The sequence below is a fragment of the Nesoenas mayeri genome (assembly GCF_963082525.1).
Source record: "Nesoenas mayeri genome assembly, chromosome: 1".
NCBI lineage: Eukaryota > Metazoa > Chordata > Aves > Columbiformes > Columbidae > Nesoenas > Nesoenas mayeri.
Window position 1 is genome coordinate 919,643 of NC_137541.1, and position 17,896 is coordinate 937,538.

Here is a 17,896-nt window from a genome sequence, read left to right on the forward strand (position 1 = left end):
ATTTCCAGAGCTCACTCTCAACCTCTTCAGGATTCTGCTTCGGATTCTTTAGGAATACACTCTCAGTGCTTGTTTCCACGACAAAACAACAATAATAAAAAAAATTCCCTCATTCATCTCGTAAGACGGCCAAGATTAAATCAAAGATCTCTAGTGATTCCTTTTGCATTCACAGCATGCTCAAAGAAAGGTGAAATAACCCCAAAGGAGACAAGGAAAAGCTTGGTACATAAATAAACCCTGTAGCTCAAGAAGAGAGATTTCTTTTCAGATCATTATGAAATTGTACCTGTGGTTCTCCAGCCAAACTACAGCAGCACTGGGCATCTCCTGGTGTATTAAGGAGCACTGGAGCTGCTGGAGCCACCACTCACGTGGCAGCCACACTGCTGGGGCAGCCCATGAGCCGCGAGAGGGCAAAATCAAACCAGGCAGGGAACACAGAACACCTCTTCACCCACCTCATCTGTAATTTGGAAGCACTAAGGCTTCATTAATACACACAGCTCCAAATTCAAGTTGGTATCATGTCTGCCCTTGGCAGCCATGCAACCTCCAGCAGTAACAGAAAATTCAACCTTATTACGGAGGAGCTTGTCACCTGAAAGAATGTTCTTCTCTTTAGAATCCTACTTGCAAGCCAAGCCTTGGCAGGCCTTCCATCAGTCCCTCCCTGTGCGCACGAGTGTCCCACCAACCCACCACCAACAGAACCAGGTCCCACCACCAACAGAACCAGGTCCCACCACCAACAGAACCAGGTCCCACCAAGCCAAACCCCGACGTTCGGGAGCTCTCTGACACGCTCCACACGCTTTCACAAGCAACACAACAGGCCTTATTTTCAGTGTGCTCTGCTGCAAGCACCAAAGCCCAAAGAACACAAGTAAAACAGCAAGATACAAACCTGCCTTCTGCAGGTATCCAGAGCCTTCATCTCCGAATGAGATTTAGGCACATCTGTTCCTACCTTAGTGCCACACTGAAACTGGAGCTTAAAACCGCGACGAAGGACTAAGCGCAAAGCCATGAGAAAAACAGAAATCAAAGTCTGGGCTACAGACTGCAAAATAATTAACAGTTTAGCAACAATAACACCAAGGGACATTATCTATCAAGGATTCTCTACGCAGCTCTGCAAGAGTCATCACTGCAGTTCCAGGACACCTTTAGAAGTTGCAGGACATGAATAAAACAACTATGTAACATCACTATTTTATATAAACATATTCTCACGAATCACTATTCTCTTAGCTCCCATCCCTCACTCATTTGCCTGTTTCATTTTTCTAAACCCTGAAGAAAGGCGGAGCGGGGCAGAGCAGAGCGCTGGGATGCCGGTCCCAGCAGCCGCCCGCATCCCCGGTTCACACACCCCCACTGGGCACCCGATTTCCTATTCCTAGCTCAGCAATCTCTGCCCAGCTCCGACTCCACACGGACACATCAAAGTGTCACAGAAATGAATTACAGCCTTTATTCCCTCCTACAACCGAGCATACAAAATTAGAAATTGTCTCTATTGTACTTAGCTGGCTTTGTAGTTCGCTATTATTGTAGTATGGGGATAATTTACACACTTAAAAGAAAACCTGTGAAAACTAATATTTTATACCATGCTTCAGTCTTAGTAAAAAAAAAAAATGAACTTAGTTTATCATTATTGAATTACTGCATCTTCCTACTGGCCTCAGTGCCTCATGACCTTCAGAGCTGACTGGTCAAACAGTCAGAACGTTCCGTTTTGTACAGGTGAAGGATGCATTGCTAAAAAGAAAATTCAAACAAAATCAAGGGAAGCTTTTGCCTCCAGGCCACTGTCAGGGCCTGCAAAGCTCCATCTGACCAGCACAACCGGTCATCAGGGGCTTCTGGAGGGGAACGGGCTCCATCCAGCGCGAGCACACCGACCCCCAGCGAGAGCACCCGCTGCCGTCCCAGCTGCAGGCCCAGGAAAGGACGGTTCAGAGTGTAATCCTGCCCAACAGCCAAACACCACCAACGACAGCCACATCTAACAACGGAAACGTGTCACACTACAGCAACCTGGTGTGCCAGGTCCATGGTACTGAACAGGCAGAGGTCACAATACAATCTATTAATGGCATTTTTGGGAAAGATTCAATATCTGAATTTTAATTATAGAATCACAGATGGTTTGTGTTGAAGGGACCTTCCCAGCCCCCAGTCCCCCTGCCATGGGCAGGGACATCTGCACCAGCTCAGGGTGCTCAGAGCCCGTCCAGCCTGGCCTGGGATGTCTCCAGGGATGGTTCAGCCACCACCTCTCTGGGAACCTGGGCCAGGCTCTCACCACCCTCAGGACAACAATTCCTTCCCTCTATCTAATCGAAATCTCCCTCCTTTAGTTTCAAACCACCAGCCCCATCCTATCGCACCAGGCCCTGCTGAAATGACGCTGGTCTGAGACGCGTCCCCTGCCCCGCGGGATGAGGCTGTGGGCACGTCCCCAGCTCTGGCAGGAACAAAGGCGGCTCTGCTGCTGTTACATGGGCCCCCCCCAGCCCCAGCAGTGCCAAGACCCCCGGGATGAGCCCGTGGTGCAGCAGTTCCCCGGCCAACCAAAGACCCAGCGGGGCTGGACACGAGCTTTGTCCTCTCCCCGTCCCCTCCCAGGGCCACTTCTCCATCAGAGCTTCCCAGCCCACCCCATCTCCTCCTGGAAATGCCCGGTGGCTCCAGGTCCCCCATGGCCCTGTTGTCCCCCTGCAATGTCCCCCACAGCCTGGCCATCCTGGGGGTGCTGCACATCCCCCTCCTTCTTTTAATTTAAAACCATCACCCCTTGTCCTGTCACAACAGCCCCTGCTCAAAAGTCTGTCCCCATCTTTCTTATGGGCCCCTTTTAAATCCGGAAAGGCCGCACTAAGGTCTCCCCGGAGCGTCTGTTCTCCAGCTGAACAGCCCAGCTCTCTCACCTGTCCCCAGCAGAGCTGTTCCAGCCTCAGTGTTCCAGCACTGCTGAAGCCAGCACTGCGTGCTCAGCCACAGCCACACCAGCATGGAGAGTCCTGCGCTGCAGGCGGCAGCACCAAAACCCAGCCCGCAGCACCGGCTCTGCCCGTCGCTCCTGCAGCTCCCACCTGTCCTGGCACCGCGTCCTCCTGCCACCGCGTCCGGGCTTTGCCTTGTGCCTCTCCCCGCAGCATGAGGCAACAAGAGGAGACAATCTCCGTCCCTACTCCCCTCAGAAACACTGTCCAACCTCCCAGGGCCGCTGTACACACACAGCACTCGCTCCGCAGCCACAGCGAACGTGTGGGGAAGATGGGAACACCCAATGGAGGATCCCATGGATCTGCAGATGTCACCATGTCACCAAAGACGTGTTTCAGCCTCCTGAGATCGCATCTATGGGCTGCTGATTTGAAAACACTTCAACGCACATTGCGTTGTTAGATGAGATTTACTCTTAACCAACACAGTACTGGCCAGCCAGCCAGGAGCCTGCTCTTTTTCCTCCTCTGAGCCGGCGATAGGAACTTCTGCGTTTTCCCCGAACATCCCGCTGCCAAACGAAGCGCCAGGACGCCGACACTCGTGGGCACGGGCAGCAGCCACATGTTCTGCAGGAGCCTCTTCCACCAGCACAGCCGGGGCTGTCTTGGGCTTCTTTGCTTTTAATAAAAAACTGCTGAAGGTAGAAAAAGATGAAGGCTTGTCTGTTGTACAAATACGCACACTAAATTAAGAGCTACTTCTAATTATTCTGTGCTTCTGAAGCTCCCTAATAAAGAGATGATATCAAGAAGTACTTTGTTTTGATGATCAACTTTATCCTCATCTGGTATCTAGTTAAACAGCCTTCTAATTGACGCCCTACCCCATGCTAAGGACAACATTTGCACAGCTTCTTCATTTAAATGTTACATTTTTAATTAAATTCAACACACCCAGACACCGAAGTAGCTGCGATGTTTCAAGAGATGCAGGGAAAACCCAGTCAGAAAATACACCAAACTCAACCTGAACATAATGGCACAAAAAAGCCTTTTTATCTAGGTTGGTCACACTGCCTACCAGGGCACAGTTACCTCAGCCCTTCTAACCTGTCTCCTCAATCACTGCTCATTTCAGAGCAATCGTCACACACTTGCAGTGCTCCCCCCTGTCCCTCTCCCCAGAGGAACCCTGCGGGGTTTCTGGGCTTCACTTTAGAGATCAGCCTGCAAGTGTAAGGTTTGCACCTCGCTTTGAATATTCCAAAGCTGACACACAATCATTGTTAAAGCAAACTGAACCAAATCCTGGGGATTTTAAGCGCAGGACTCCCATTAAACAGCACTGAGATACTGGGCAGACTGCTTACTGCACCTTGTTTAAGCAATACATTATTTTTTCCTGGATCACCACAGTTAAACTCTTCAGAAACAATCATTATTATTTAGATTATGACTTCAGGAGCGAGACGCTGGTGTTCAGTGGGGCACACAAACGGCATCTTTCACAAAACCCAGTTTGTCAAAGTCATTTACCACATTGATCACTGGATGCTGCACACACAGAATAAGGCAATTTTACTAGAGAAACATCATTCCGCTCAGCCTATTAGATAGTGAAGCAGCAGCATCTGCAAACTCAAGTTTCCTGTTGTGCTTTACCAGATGAAGAGCTGTACGTTTCAGGTACACCTGTCTTATCGGCACCGCAAGGGCCTCAGATGAGCAAGAACAACTGCCTGCAATCCTTTCATGGCCCTTTACACCAGTGCAAAGCTTCAAACCCACTCCTGTGGCTCCATCTACGCTTCCTGCGTGCTGCAGTCCTTACCAGAATATTCCGACATCGCGCTGTTCTACCAACCAGACTGCATGGACACGAGGCAGATATTGCTTCACCAAAACCGTGACAAACCAGTGCTTTAAACTGGATATTAAACAGATCCCTTTGCATTTTCTTCACCTTTCAGGACATCATAGAGACACAGTCCAAGAAAAACCTCACATATGCCAAGGCACTACCAGCCTGTTTGCCTTGCATGGCATCATTTAAACCGTATTTATACCCTGAACGGAAAACAATTATGTGGAAATTTCAGACCCACCCTCTGGAGTTCAAGAGGCTTCACCTGGACAGGTAAACTCTACAGCTCGGGTCGCTCCTGACATCACAGAGCAGAATGACGCGATGGTGATGGCAGGCCACAGTGTGCCATGTACTTCAACTTGCACTGCTGAAAAAAAAGGTGTTTTCCATTTCCGTGTGGTATTAGCCAAAAAACAGTCACGTGGATCACCCCACAATGTGGTTGGGAGCAGAGCTGCAGAACTGGCTGAGCCAGAGAGCAGGGGGACCAGGGGACAGCAGGGCCACGGAACGGGGGTGAGCAGGGACAGCAGGGCCACGGAACGGGGGTGAGCAGGGACAGAACAGGGGTGAGCAGGGACAGAACAGGGGTGAGCAGGGACAGAACAGGGGTGAGCAGGGACAGAACAGGGGTGAGCAGGGACAGAACAGGGGTGAGCAGGGACAGGAGGGACACAGAAGGGGGTGAGCAGGGACAGGAGGGACAGAACGGATGTGCGCAGGGCCACGGAACGGGGGCGCGCAGGGCCAGCAGGAACAGCTTCAATGCATCTCCAACTCTGGCTTTAGGCACAAATTCTAAGACACTGTTCACACTGTAACTAAATAGCCTTAATCATAACCCAAAACACAAATAAAAAGCACAGAATCTGTAACAAGAAGGCGAAGATTTCAGATGACTGAAAGGGATGACACTTACTTTCAAAGTTTAATAAAGAAACTTTGGGAAAATAAATGAACACCAAGCTTGCACAACAGATCGTCAGTCAGTACTGTGGATCTCCAGAAATACCTCAGAGAACACAGGTCCTGACGGTCACAGGAACACAGGATCATCTCAGCAAACGCCTCTGATCCCACAAAACACCAATTCCCGCTTGCTTGGTTTGCAACTCAACATTCAGCTACCAGGAGTCACGGTAAGATATTAATTGCTATATAACACCCCAAGTCTATTTGAACAACACTTCCCAAGTCAGAACTCCAGTTCCAAGCCAAGCAGACTCCGAGCAACAGAAACGTCAGCCCCATCGCTACAGACACGTTCTCTGCAGTGCTGAGAGCACCAGCATCAACCCCACAGGAACATCCACCACCAAATCCCACAGGAACACCTGGCACCAAATCCCACAGGAACACCCGGCACCAAATCCCACAGGAACACCCGGCACCAATCCCATAGGAACGCCCGGCACCAATCCCATAGGAACGCCCGGCACCAATTCCCTAAGAGCACCCAGCACCAATTCCCTAAGAGCACCCAGCACCAATCCCACAGGAACGCCCAGCACCAATCCCACAGGAACGCCCAGCACCTCATGGGCCTCCCAAGCAACTTGGCCGGAGTGAAGTATCTCCCAGCTCATTCCAAACCCGACCTCTCCACCCATGAGGAACCTAGACGCAATCAATCCTTTCCAAGGTGAGTGGTTCTTTTTGCTTCCTATGAAGTCTGCAAGTAAGGTGTGCTTTTTTCTCCTCAGCTGGAAGACACTATAGTGACATTTTATATAGCATGTCTGTTGCTTCTGTATCCGAAGAGCAGGATAAAGGCCCGTGTGCCATACGGCGCTGTGCAGACACCAGAGCAGGGTCAGCACGCGGAGCAGAACCACGTACAGAAAAGCCAGTGCGGGACTACGGGAATGTAACGTGCTGAAGAACAAGAGAAAACGCAGGAAGGGCTTCTCTCCGTTCCACCGACGTACTCCCAGTACGTTAAGGGGGTGTTAAGCATTACACACAGACAAATGTTTTCCTCTCTTACTTAAACAGGTGAGACACCCACACAAACGCTTGGCCTGATCAACATCCCCTACATCAAGCTTCACAAGTTCTATACATGCCAAAAATCGTGAACGAGAAATACTTTACAATTCCACGGGTATCATCAGACTTCCCCTTGCTGTTTTTTATAAAATACACCAGTATGGGGTTTAATCTTTTCTGCCTTGCAATTTTCTTTAATCACATACCTCAGAATTGTCCCTAACACACAGAATATTTTGCCATTTTCAGGCATAGCATCCATTGCAATAACTATATAACACTGTCCATGTTACTTGGGCTCATGACTTTGCCCCGAGATGACCTGAGACGGCCGTTCCAGCAGCACTGCCTGGCCTGCTCCGTCTCCTCCCCAGGAGCCTGAACCGCTCACTCCCAGGAACTGCAGCGGCCTCCCTGCAGCAAGACCAGCCCCTCTTCTACAGCACCTCAACACCCAGCTCACCAGAAGTTGGTTTCTTTTCATCACCGGCCTTTGAGATCCTCCTGTTTCTCCAAACACTAAGGCCGGTGTTTGGTTGTTAGTGATTTGGTGAAGTTTCTGCTTTTCCCAAAATAATATCTCCATGACCGGGGCACAGTCCAGCAGCTCTAACAACAAACCGCGGTTATGCAACCACGCCGCTCTCGCGTGACAAAGTTCGCCTGTGACTACCAGGTGATTCAGTTTCACTTCCCAGTTCCTTGTAAAAACTCCCGCATATATGTAAACCCCAAGCATACGCTCAATATTTTTACTAGCTGCTCTCTTCTAGGACTAAAAATCATTCGACAGTTTTGTTCTTGAGAACTGCACCGCTTCATTACAACGTTTTCTGCCAGGTATTTCAGAAAACGGCCCTTATAAGTTCACTTCAATTAAGTAAAACCATTTCACTCATGCAAACTGAAGTGGAAGCGGTGAGGACTCTCTCTGCAAAACACGTCACTCTCTACCAGCGCTGCTATTGAAAACGGAGGGGAAAAACAGGACAGTGCATGAAAGCGGCCACACTGAAAGCACTACAGATATTGACGCTAATGAACAGTTCTTTTAGAGGGACTACAGTCAGATAAGAAGAGACACGACAGAAGAAACAGGAAAAACAGAAGTACTGACATTAGCTGCCTATTTTGTAAGAGGAAACAGTGGGTACAGTGTAACATCAATGAAATCGAATATGCATTTATTCCTGGCACCGCAGCCCTAAAACATTACGCGCCTTCCTGCAAAATCTGGCATCCCTTTGTGTTTTTGTAAACTACTCTGCTCCTCCGGCCTTGAGTCTTCACAAAACTCAGACACACCAAACAGTCTCTAGGCCTGGTCATAATTAAATAGACTTTAGAGACAGCACAAGGAAAAAACTCAATATTTACATTTCCTAGAACAGTGATAAACTCCTTTTCAGCTGAGGATGCTCTCCATGCCAAGCACTGAGGAAACACGGACAAATCCTGCGTTCTGCAGCAGCAGTCAGCGATCTCCACAACCCAGGCTGGGCAGACAGCACCCGGAGCAGCTGCCCCCCTGGTGCCAGCCCCACGGCTGCAGCACAGCCTGCAAAACCAACCTGCTGCTCACGCATACCACTAAAAACTTCAGTTTGCTCGTTGTATCAGTCTTAAATCGACAACTATATGATTCTGAATCATTTATAGACGCTGCTTTCGAACTTCTCAGTCAGCGATGAAAGAGGAAGAAGCTTCATCAAAGAGTGCTAAGGGCAGAGCACACTGCAGAACACACCCAGCGGCCTTCACCTGCAATGGAACCAGGCTGAGGAGGGGACACCCCCCACCAGACCCACAGGGGACACCCCCCCAGAGCAGGAGGTCCCCACAGAACCTCTGCCGAGCGTCCTGCACCAGGAGCTGCCTCCCGGAACGTTCAGGTATTTATGCTCTGGATGACTAATGTGAATTAGTCAGCCAGACTCCCCGTGCAGCAGGAGAGAAATGAGCACTTGTACAGCAAAACTCTGCTCTATTTCAGACTTTTGCACCAAGAGAAAATAAGCATCTGTTTCCCTCCGTTGACTAAAAAAGGAATCCTGACTGGGTTCCTCGGATGTAGGCATGTGCACCAGAGATAACGTGGGGGAACTCTGGGGAGAGGGCTCCAGCCCCTGCAAAGTGAAGGCAGGGTCCGAAACACAATGAAGAAGTAGGAAAAAACAACCGAGCACTAAGAAAAACAATATTTCATATTAAAAAAAAAAAAAAAAAAAAAGGATAAGATGCAATAGAACTAAGCTGGAATGATCATTTAGTATTTTCTAACTTGTTAAGTAGAGTGCTGACTGAGCATCTGCTGCCCATTAATCGGGTACTCAGGAGCTGAGGTCCTGGGACTGAGCATGACCTGAATATTTCATTCTAGGCTTAGTCTGATTGACTCTAGTGCGGAATCCTGGCTTTTGTTAGCAGTAGCACCCCTGCAGCCCCACCATTCCCAACTCCGTTTACTGTCCAGCCCAAGCTCCAGCAGCGGAGCTCATCTGGTCCCACCCCGCCTGGTCAGCCAAATAAAGCAGCAGCGGATGAAGAGGGGAAGGGGAGGAAGGCTTGGGACCGTGGGACAAACCAGCAACACCTTGCGCTGCAAACCTGGATTAGTTAAACTGAACCCCACCCTATTTAAATCCAGCTCTTTTCACTCCTCGCCTTCCCGGCTCACACGTTCCTGCGTCCTCCCTTGTGTCACCGCCATCTTCCCTTGTGTCACCGCCGCTTGTGCAACTACACAAGGAGCTGATCCAGCTGAGAACCCCCTGAGCAAGGGACATCCAGGGACTGCACCGCATGGTGACACAAATATTAATGCCAACACATGGCAACCGGGAGCGGGGCCCGTGGATGTCGCTGTGGAACTGCACCCTTGGTCCTCCAGCTCGGGGAGTCAGGAGACAGTTTTCAACCTGCTAGTTTAGAGTCTTAATTGTCCTTCTAAAAAAAAGAACTCTGTCTCGCCATGAAATCACCTATCAGGTGGCATACCAGAGGACCTTCCGAGAGAAGAAAAGTAAACAGCTAAAGAAATGTGACCTTTCTCATGCCACCCTGCTGCACATTGAAGGAAGAAGCTGAAACGATCTGGAGGTTTTGCAAGACTATGAGGAATGAAAAGAAAGAAACTGCTACGCAGAAGAGAATCCAAGTCTCTTATCACCAAATGTCAAGGCATAGCCGTCACACGTTTTCTCAGCTAACATAATTCAGTCTACCAGAAAAAATCAAAGACAAAACCGAAACTGAAATATCTTGTGTTGTATTTCCCTCTTCCTCCCTGTCAGCTGCAGCTCCAGGACCTGCTTTGCTCCACGGCTCCGCGGTTCTCTGTCCTGCTCCCGGTAGCAGCGCCAGTCCCTGCGCTGCTGCTCCCGCTCCTAATTCTGCCAAACAACATCAGATTCAAAGTGACTTCACGGTTCTCAGTGTCACTGCAGGCCACAGCGCTCAACAGCAGCAAACTGCGGACCTGAAATAAAATATATATTAAAAAAAGACAAGTAGCATAGGCATTCTGGAAAGAGCAGCAGAGAGATTTGCCAACTGAACACAAACCTTGAATTCAACCGATCAATATTTCTGGAAAGTTTTCTTTGCAAACCACGCAATTGCCTACAAGGACGAGAGCTAGTGAAGGGTTCTGAGTTTGCCTCAGTAAGGAAACAGTTCTGAGCTCTGCCCGTTTGGCTGAACTAACTTCTTGAACTTTGCCATTTCACCACCACGGTATTTTCTCACGCCTTCCGGTTCCCCTGCTGTCCAGATGAGATCGAGTCCTTAAGCGCAGGACACGGACAGAAGGGTAAGAAACGCGAGATCTGCGACATGGTGACATGAAGAGGCCCCCGCAGAGCTCCCAACGCTGCGCGGGACACAAAACGAGCAGAAACAGGGAAAAGAGATACCGAGAGAGAGAGTGAACAGCCACGGCTCAACAGCTGCGGAGCTGCCACGCTGGGTGGCGATTTTAACTTCCCTCCTGCCCCAGCCACCCAGCTCTGGTTGCTGACAGCCCTTTCCCAAGCGCAGGGCCACGCGCAGTTTATTCCGCAGAACCTCCTGCCAGAGAAGACAATTTCAGGCAGGCTCCAGGCAGTGCCACGCAGCCATTTAATACTGTAGCCACTTGCGCTGCCTCAGTTTATCGAGGGCTAAATGGCATTAACAAGCAAAAAGAGAGAAACGTCACTGCCAATTCAGCCAGTGATGTCAAATTTCCCATTTGCAGACCTGACCTGAATTCCACAAAAATCCGAGCTTTTTCTGTCTGAGATTTTGAACCTTGGCTACGAAAGCTTCGTTTCCCGAGATAAACAATATTTATTTGCCCCCACACCAGAGTTAACATACAGGTAAAAACAGCCAAGGCATGTAATAATAATGTCAATATTGGTTATTGCACTGCTGGCTGGTTGAGCTGCTCAAAACAAGGAGGAGAAAAGTCCATCACAGGGGGAGGGGAGGATGGTGGGAGGAACACAGCGGAGAGGGAAAGAGAAAATCGCAATTAAAGAAACAAGCGCCCTAGAAACATGACAGCAGCCAGAAAAGACAACATACTTTTGCTTCTAATAATATTGAATCAAAGAAGACACTTATGTTCCTTTGTTGCTCCTGCTGGTCACACAGAGGCCACATTCTTTCCCTGAGCCTTATATAAACCCACCGACATCCGCAGATTTTCTGTGAAAAGGAGGTAACAAAGTCAAACCCACTCCCGGCTCATAAAGCATAATTAAGACCAGAAACGTGTTACCCTATAAATAGGGCTAGGAGTGAACTGTGGCTCCATATCTGACTGCTTGGCCGACACCGCTCATTAACACAGCCTATTAGCTCTGCTCTCCTCAATCAGCTTTTCAATAATTTTACACCCAGCAAAACAAGATCTCCCACAAACATCCGTCCCTGTAAAGTTCTCAGAAGTTCTGTCAACCCCTCAGCTGCTGCTTCGCTCTCAATCCACTGACCTCACCCCTTTCCCCCGTGACATTTACACCCCAGTTTCCCAGTTCTTCTCGTCATTCTACTATTGCCTCAGAAACTTTTACTATAACAGAATACTCTTCCATTTCTTGGCATTCCAGTTCACCCGTTTTTATGGCTGAGCTCATAACACTGTTGTAGCTCTTGCCCTTCAAGCACCAACACTTCAGACTCCAAGCCGCGGTGTTAAGAAAACATCCTACTCGATGATGTCTCTGAAGTCATTTTCCCCAACATATAATCTACAGCTTCTACACTTACACTTGTGCACACCTTATTATCAGAAACACGGGGTAAGAAAGCGCGTCCCGCTCCTCAACGTAAAGGGATTTGCTGTATCCCCAGCACAGCAAAAGAGGCTGTGCTGCTCCCGACAGCAACCTGGAGCCTTCTGAAAATCATTTACAGACTGACGATGCTTACTAGGAAAAAAACCAAACAGACAAACCTCCAAACACAAGATTTTAACGACAGCTTTCTCTCTGCTATTCATTTTGACAGCCTCCAACTTCTGACCTATGAACTCAAGATATTCAGCCTGTCCCTCCGCACCACAGCGGCAGTGGGCTCAGGAGGATGCTCTGGTGCCCCACGCCGCCCCCAGAACAAACGCTCCCCTGCCTGAGGTTTGCAGGAGCCTCCCCGAGCCTCCCCCGTTTGCTGCTCCACCTGCCTGGCACCGCTCGCCACAGTCCCAGCTCTTCCCACAAACCGCTGCAGCACCACCAATTTCCAACATTTCCAGACAGGACATTGCCCTTGGTCCCCGAATTTGCAACGTGATACCAAGAAAGTACAAAAGTCACCAGAAATGCGTCTGCAGATCAAACGCAGGAAAAACGAAGCAAGCTTTCAATTTCAGAGCATTTTGTTCTTATCCAACCCTCAGTCATCTGCTCCCAAGCATGTTTATCGGGGTCACTGAAACCTGTAGAGATCACTACGTGACACTACTGCCCATTCCAAAATGTATCTTTGCCTACCATGCTGTCACCATTGGTTGCTATGGAAATCGCTATACTACCATCCACCAGATTGTTTTTACCACTCATGTATTCTGGTCGACTGTTTGCTTTTAAGTGTCAGAGTAATAAGAGAAACCATCCATGTTTATTCTCCCATCATTCTCACAACAGCGCTTCATCACTAAAACCTGCCAGGGAGTGTTTACATGTTTGGCCTCAAACGCGCAGCCCTGCACAGGACCGCAATCACAACTTTCTTGGGTGTTTTGAGGGCAAAAATAAAGGACGCTATGAAAACAAGCTTCAGTTTTTAAAATGCTAACTTGTAAGTGGGAGATGATATGAAAAATACCTTAGATGCCTGCAAGTTCTCGGTTTCTCTTTTTCACTTCCTAGTTTGTGTTTCTAACTGGCTGCAGCGAGGCCTTCACTGAGGGCGGGAGCCCGCGCGGGGCTTGTCAAGCAGTCATCTGCTGGTGAGGTGACCCGGGGGGCGAGCCCAGCAGCTCCCAGCCCCGGTTGTGCACGGTAACCGCACCGGTGCGCCGACACCGATCCCCGCCCTGCAGCTCCCAGCCCCGGTTGTGCACGGTAACCGCACCGGTGCGCCGACACCGATCCCCGCCCTGCAGCTCCCAGCCCCGGTTGTGCACGGTAACCGCACCGGTGCGCCGACACCGATCCCCGCCCTGCAGCTCCCAGCCCCGGTTGTGCACGGTAACCGCACCGGTGCGCCGACACCGATCCCCGCCCTGCCCAGCGAGCCCGGCGGGGCCCCGGAGCCTGACCCCCCCGCCCCAGCAGCAACAGCAAAACAGCTGCCCAGCAGTGAGGCGCCAGAACCTGGATCCCCGCGACGCCTCCCCCAAAAACAAAACAGCAAAAAAAGAAAAGAAACTGTGACACGTGCATGAAGTCCGGTTTACCGCAGAGCCGGCGCGGAGCGGCCCGGCGGGGCACGGCCAGGGCGAGCGAGCGGAGCGCTGCGGGCAGGGGGCGGCACGGCCGGGACCGGCGGCTCCGGGCTGAGGAACAACAACAAAATAACAAGGTAGGAAACAAGCCCGAGGCCGGCGGCGCGGCCCTGCGGGCCCGGCAGCGCTCCGGGAGCGGCGAGCGGCTCCTCTGGGCGCGGGGAGCGGCCCCTCGGGCGCTCCGGGGCGGGCCGGGGGTGCCGGGGCCGGGGCCGCCGCGGAGGCCGGGCGGGGGGGCGGCCAGGCCTCGCACCGCCCCCGCGGCCCTGGGCCCGCCGCCCCGGCCCCGCGCAGGAAGGCGGAAGCGGCCGCGGGGGACGCAGCCCGCGGCCCGGCCAAGCCCGCGGGCAGCCCCGGGTCGGCCCCGGCGCGGCGGCGGGAGGGCGGGCGGGCGGCGGTGACAGCTCGGCGGCGCGGGCGGCGGGCTCGGCCGCGGGTCTCACCTGCTGAGGGTGCGGGGCTGCCCTCCGCCCCGCGGCGGGGCGGCTGGCGCGCTGCCTGGCTGCGAGGGCCGGCGGCCCGGCGGGCATGGGCCGCGGCCGAGGCGGGGCGCGGCGGCCGGGGCTGCGCTGACAGCGGGCGGCGAGGCGGCGGGTGCGGAGCTCCGGCTGCCTCCAAAATGGCGGCGGCCCCGCTGCTGCCCAGCGCCGCGCGGGGGGGCGGGAGGGCGGGGCCGGGCGGGGTGGGCGGGGCCGGGGGCGGGAAGGGGCGGGGCGGGGGGGGGCGGCCGCAGCCTCGGCCGCGGGGTTGGGGACAAGGGGACAGGTCGCAGCCTGCGGACGGGGACAGGGCCCGGGTCCCCGAGGTGGCTCTGGGTGACGGGCGGGCAGGCCCCGCGGGGGACACAGCGCCAGCACGGGAGGAGGGCAGGACACCGCGGGGGACACAGCCCCAGCACGGGAGGAGGGCAGGACACCGGGGTGGACACAGCCCAGCACGGGAGGAGGGCAGGACACCGCGGGGGACATGGGGACAGCGGGAGCTCTTCTGTGGCCGCTGCATTTAAGTAAATGGACGTAGAAGCGGCGAGAAGGGGAAAGTCCTTGTGATCCCCGGGCAGCTGCGGTGGGGGCGGCCCTGGGGTCGCCCCGGAGGAACCCCAGAGTGCCAGCAGCCCAGGCTGTTAGTGCTGCGGGAGCTCTGCGGGTCCCCAGCCCCACCTGCTCCCGCAGGGTCCCGGGGCAGATCACACAGGATCCCAGGGGCTGGAATGGCTCACAGAAGGAGACTCCACACCCGCTCTGGGCAGCCTGGGCCAGGCTCTGGCACCTCCAGCAAACAAGTGGCTGCTCATGTTCACATGGAGCCTCCTGTGCTTCAGTCTGTGCCCGCTGCCCCTCACCCTGGCCTTGGGCACCATGAACAGAGTCTGCTCCATCCTGACACCACCCTGACATATTGATCATTGATCACACCCCTCTCAGCTTCTCTTCTCCACCCGGCAGCCCCAGCTCTCTCAGCCTTTCCTCGGCACAAAGATGCTCCAGACCCCTCAGCATCTCCGTGTCCCTCCCTGGACTCTCTGCAGTGACTCCTCGTCCTTCTGGAACTGGGGAGCCCAGCACTGGGCCCAGTTCTGCAGATGGGGCCTCTCAGGGCAGAGCAGCGGGGGAGGAACAACCTCCCTGACCTGCTGCCCACACTCTTCCTCACCCCCCAGGTTCCACTGGCCACCGGGCACAGCGCTGGCTCGTGTCCCCCTGTTGTCCCCAGGACTGCAGCTCCTGCTTCCAGCGGCTCAGGCGCGGGCTGTGCTGGAGGCACTGGAGCCCAGCGCTGTTGTGGGGCTGGGGGGTGAACGCTGGGGTGACACCGTACCCCGTGTCCTGGGAGGTGGGGATGGATGTGGAGGGGAAAGAAGAGGAGGAAAAGGGGAGAAGAAGGAGAAAGGGACAAGCCAAGGGACAGATGGGAATAGTACCGGGATATCTCTTAGTCATGCTGCTGCTGGGTTCAGTAGATTTCCTGATTGCCTTGCCTAGATTTGTCTGCGTCCCTCAGTAAACTGCTTTTAATTGCCAGCACAGGAACTCAATAGGAACCAATCCAGTTCTGCTCTTAATTCCAAAGTGAGCTCCTGCCCTTGGATTTACCACTGCGTCTTGTCTTCTTCACTGGGCTTAGTTAGGCCTTGGCCCTGCAAATATTAATACATGTGGTTAAAATTTAACGTGGATGTCTCTGCTTCAGAACTCATGGACAGATGTGCCGTCAGAGCGCAAATGCGCCCAGGATGGAGCTGAGAACAAGGGAAAATGGGGGAATTTCCAGCAAGGCATGGGGAAAAAATCAACAGTTTTATACTGCCCTGTATAAGCACTATGGGGTTTGGGGGTTTTGCCACAGAAATGCCACCAAAAAATTCACCTGTAACTAAATGGCCCAAAGTTCTAGATTATGCTTGTTTTTTAGTATAAGGGCTTGAAGGGAAGGGCTCCAAGACTTGTAATGGTACCCAGGCTGGTAATTACCACCTTGCTGGCCATTAAGAAGGAAAAAATAGTACAACCTCAGAAGTTTCATTTCTCTGTTTTGCTACTGGACGGTAATGAGCTTATGAAGCATTTTTGTGGCATGTTGTGGCTTCTGGGGACACGCCGCCACCTACCCAAGCAAATTCTGCAGCAAGACCTGGACAGACTGGAGAGTTGGACGGGCAAAAATTCAATTAAGTATAACAAGGGCAAGTGTAGAGTCTTGAATCTGGGCAGGAACAACCCCAGGTTCAGTGTAAGTTGGGGAATGACCTGTTAGAGAGCAGCGTAGGGGAAAGGGAGCTGGGGGTCCTGGGGACAGCAGGGTGACCATGAGCCAGCACTGGCCCTTGTGGCCAGGAAGCCAATGGTACCTGGGGTGGGTTAGAAGGGGGTGGTCAGTAGGTCAGAGAGGTTCTCCTGCCCCTCTGCTCTGCCCTGGGGAGACCACACCTGGAATCTTGTGTCCAGTTGTGGCCCCTCAGTTCCAGCAGGACAGGGAACTGCTGGAGAGAGTCCAGCGCAGCCACCAAGATGCTGCAGGGAGTGGAGCATCTCCCGTGTGAGGAAAGGCTGAGGGAGCTGGGGCTCTGGAGCTGGACAAGAGGACACTGAGGGGGGACTCATTGCTGGGGATCAATATGGAAAGGGGCAGTGTCAGGAGGATGGAGCCAGGCTCTGCTGGTGACAACCAGGGACAGGACAAGGGGCAATGGGTGCAAACTGGAACACAGGAGGTTCCACTGAAAGAGGAGAAGCAACTTGTTGGGGTGAGGGTGTCAGAGCCTGGCCCAGGCTGCCCAGGGGGTTGTGAAGTCTCCTTCTGTGCAGACATTCCAACCCGCCTGGACACCTTCCTGTGTAACCTCATCTGGGTGTTCCTGCTCCGTGGGGGGATTGCACTGGATGAGCTTTCCAGGGCCCTTCCAGCCCCTGACAGTGTGATTCGGGGGTTCTGTGTCAGCCTCCCCCATGCGCACCCCGTGCAGAGCAGCGCTTCTGGAACAGCCTCCTCTGCTCCTCCAGCTCTACGAAACGCACTAATTCACAGCGTGCCATGGGGGCTGCCAGCTCGCCTCCCCACTGGACGCAGGAACAGGAACAGGGATTGCTGCTCCAGCGCCCAAAATAACCCACGGGGCCGAGCCCCGGGTTGTTTTACGAGGGCAGGTATATTCTGCACACAAACCATCCGTCTCTTCTGCGGCTCCTCGTGCTGACATGCAGGTGCTGAATGCAGGTACGACCTCTTGCATGTCCAAACAGAAAAATCAGCGTTTTGCCTACTCATGCACATATAAAAATTTGGTAATTTGGGGTTTCACATCCCCTGCTGTTGTTAAAATCCACACCGGCATGCAAGTACGGAAAAATATTATCATGATATTGTCCTCTCACCGATGTTTCAGCTTTCCTAAACAGGAAGGAGCGGATAATTTAGTGTCCTTCCTCCAACAGTTTTAGCATTTCCAGGGCAATTGTTTATTGAAATTCATGCTGTCCACATCCAGCCCGATGTGTACTTAGAAACACGCATCTCCAGTGATCTTATGATTATTTAGTTTCCAATACAGTGAAAACCCATTCAGAACAGCACTGCCTCTCTCACAGTTTGACAGTCAATTTCCTAAGGACTTTTTACTGTTTTGTGCCAGTACAGTGGTTTCACCAG

General features: G+C 52.6%; 1 protein-coding gene across 2 annotated transcripts in view; it reads right to left on the minus strand.

Moving 5' to 3' along the window:
- The window catches only part of PPP6R2 (protein phosphatase 6 regulatory subunit 2), a 98,186-nt gene extending 83,793 nt beyond the window's left edge, over positions 1–14,393 (minus strand). Inside the window, exon 1 of one of the 2 annotated variants that reach the window (XM_080343986.1) lies at positions 14,194–14,393. The gene's annotated coding sequence lies outside the window, so the exon portion shown is untranslated. Of the gene's footprint in view, positions 1–13,702; positions 13,725–14,193 lie in introns of those variants that run through there. The other variant, XM_080343987.1, reaches the window with a different exon arrangement.
- Between the last annotated feature and the right edge of the window lie 3,503 nt (positions 14,394–17,896).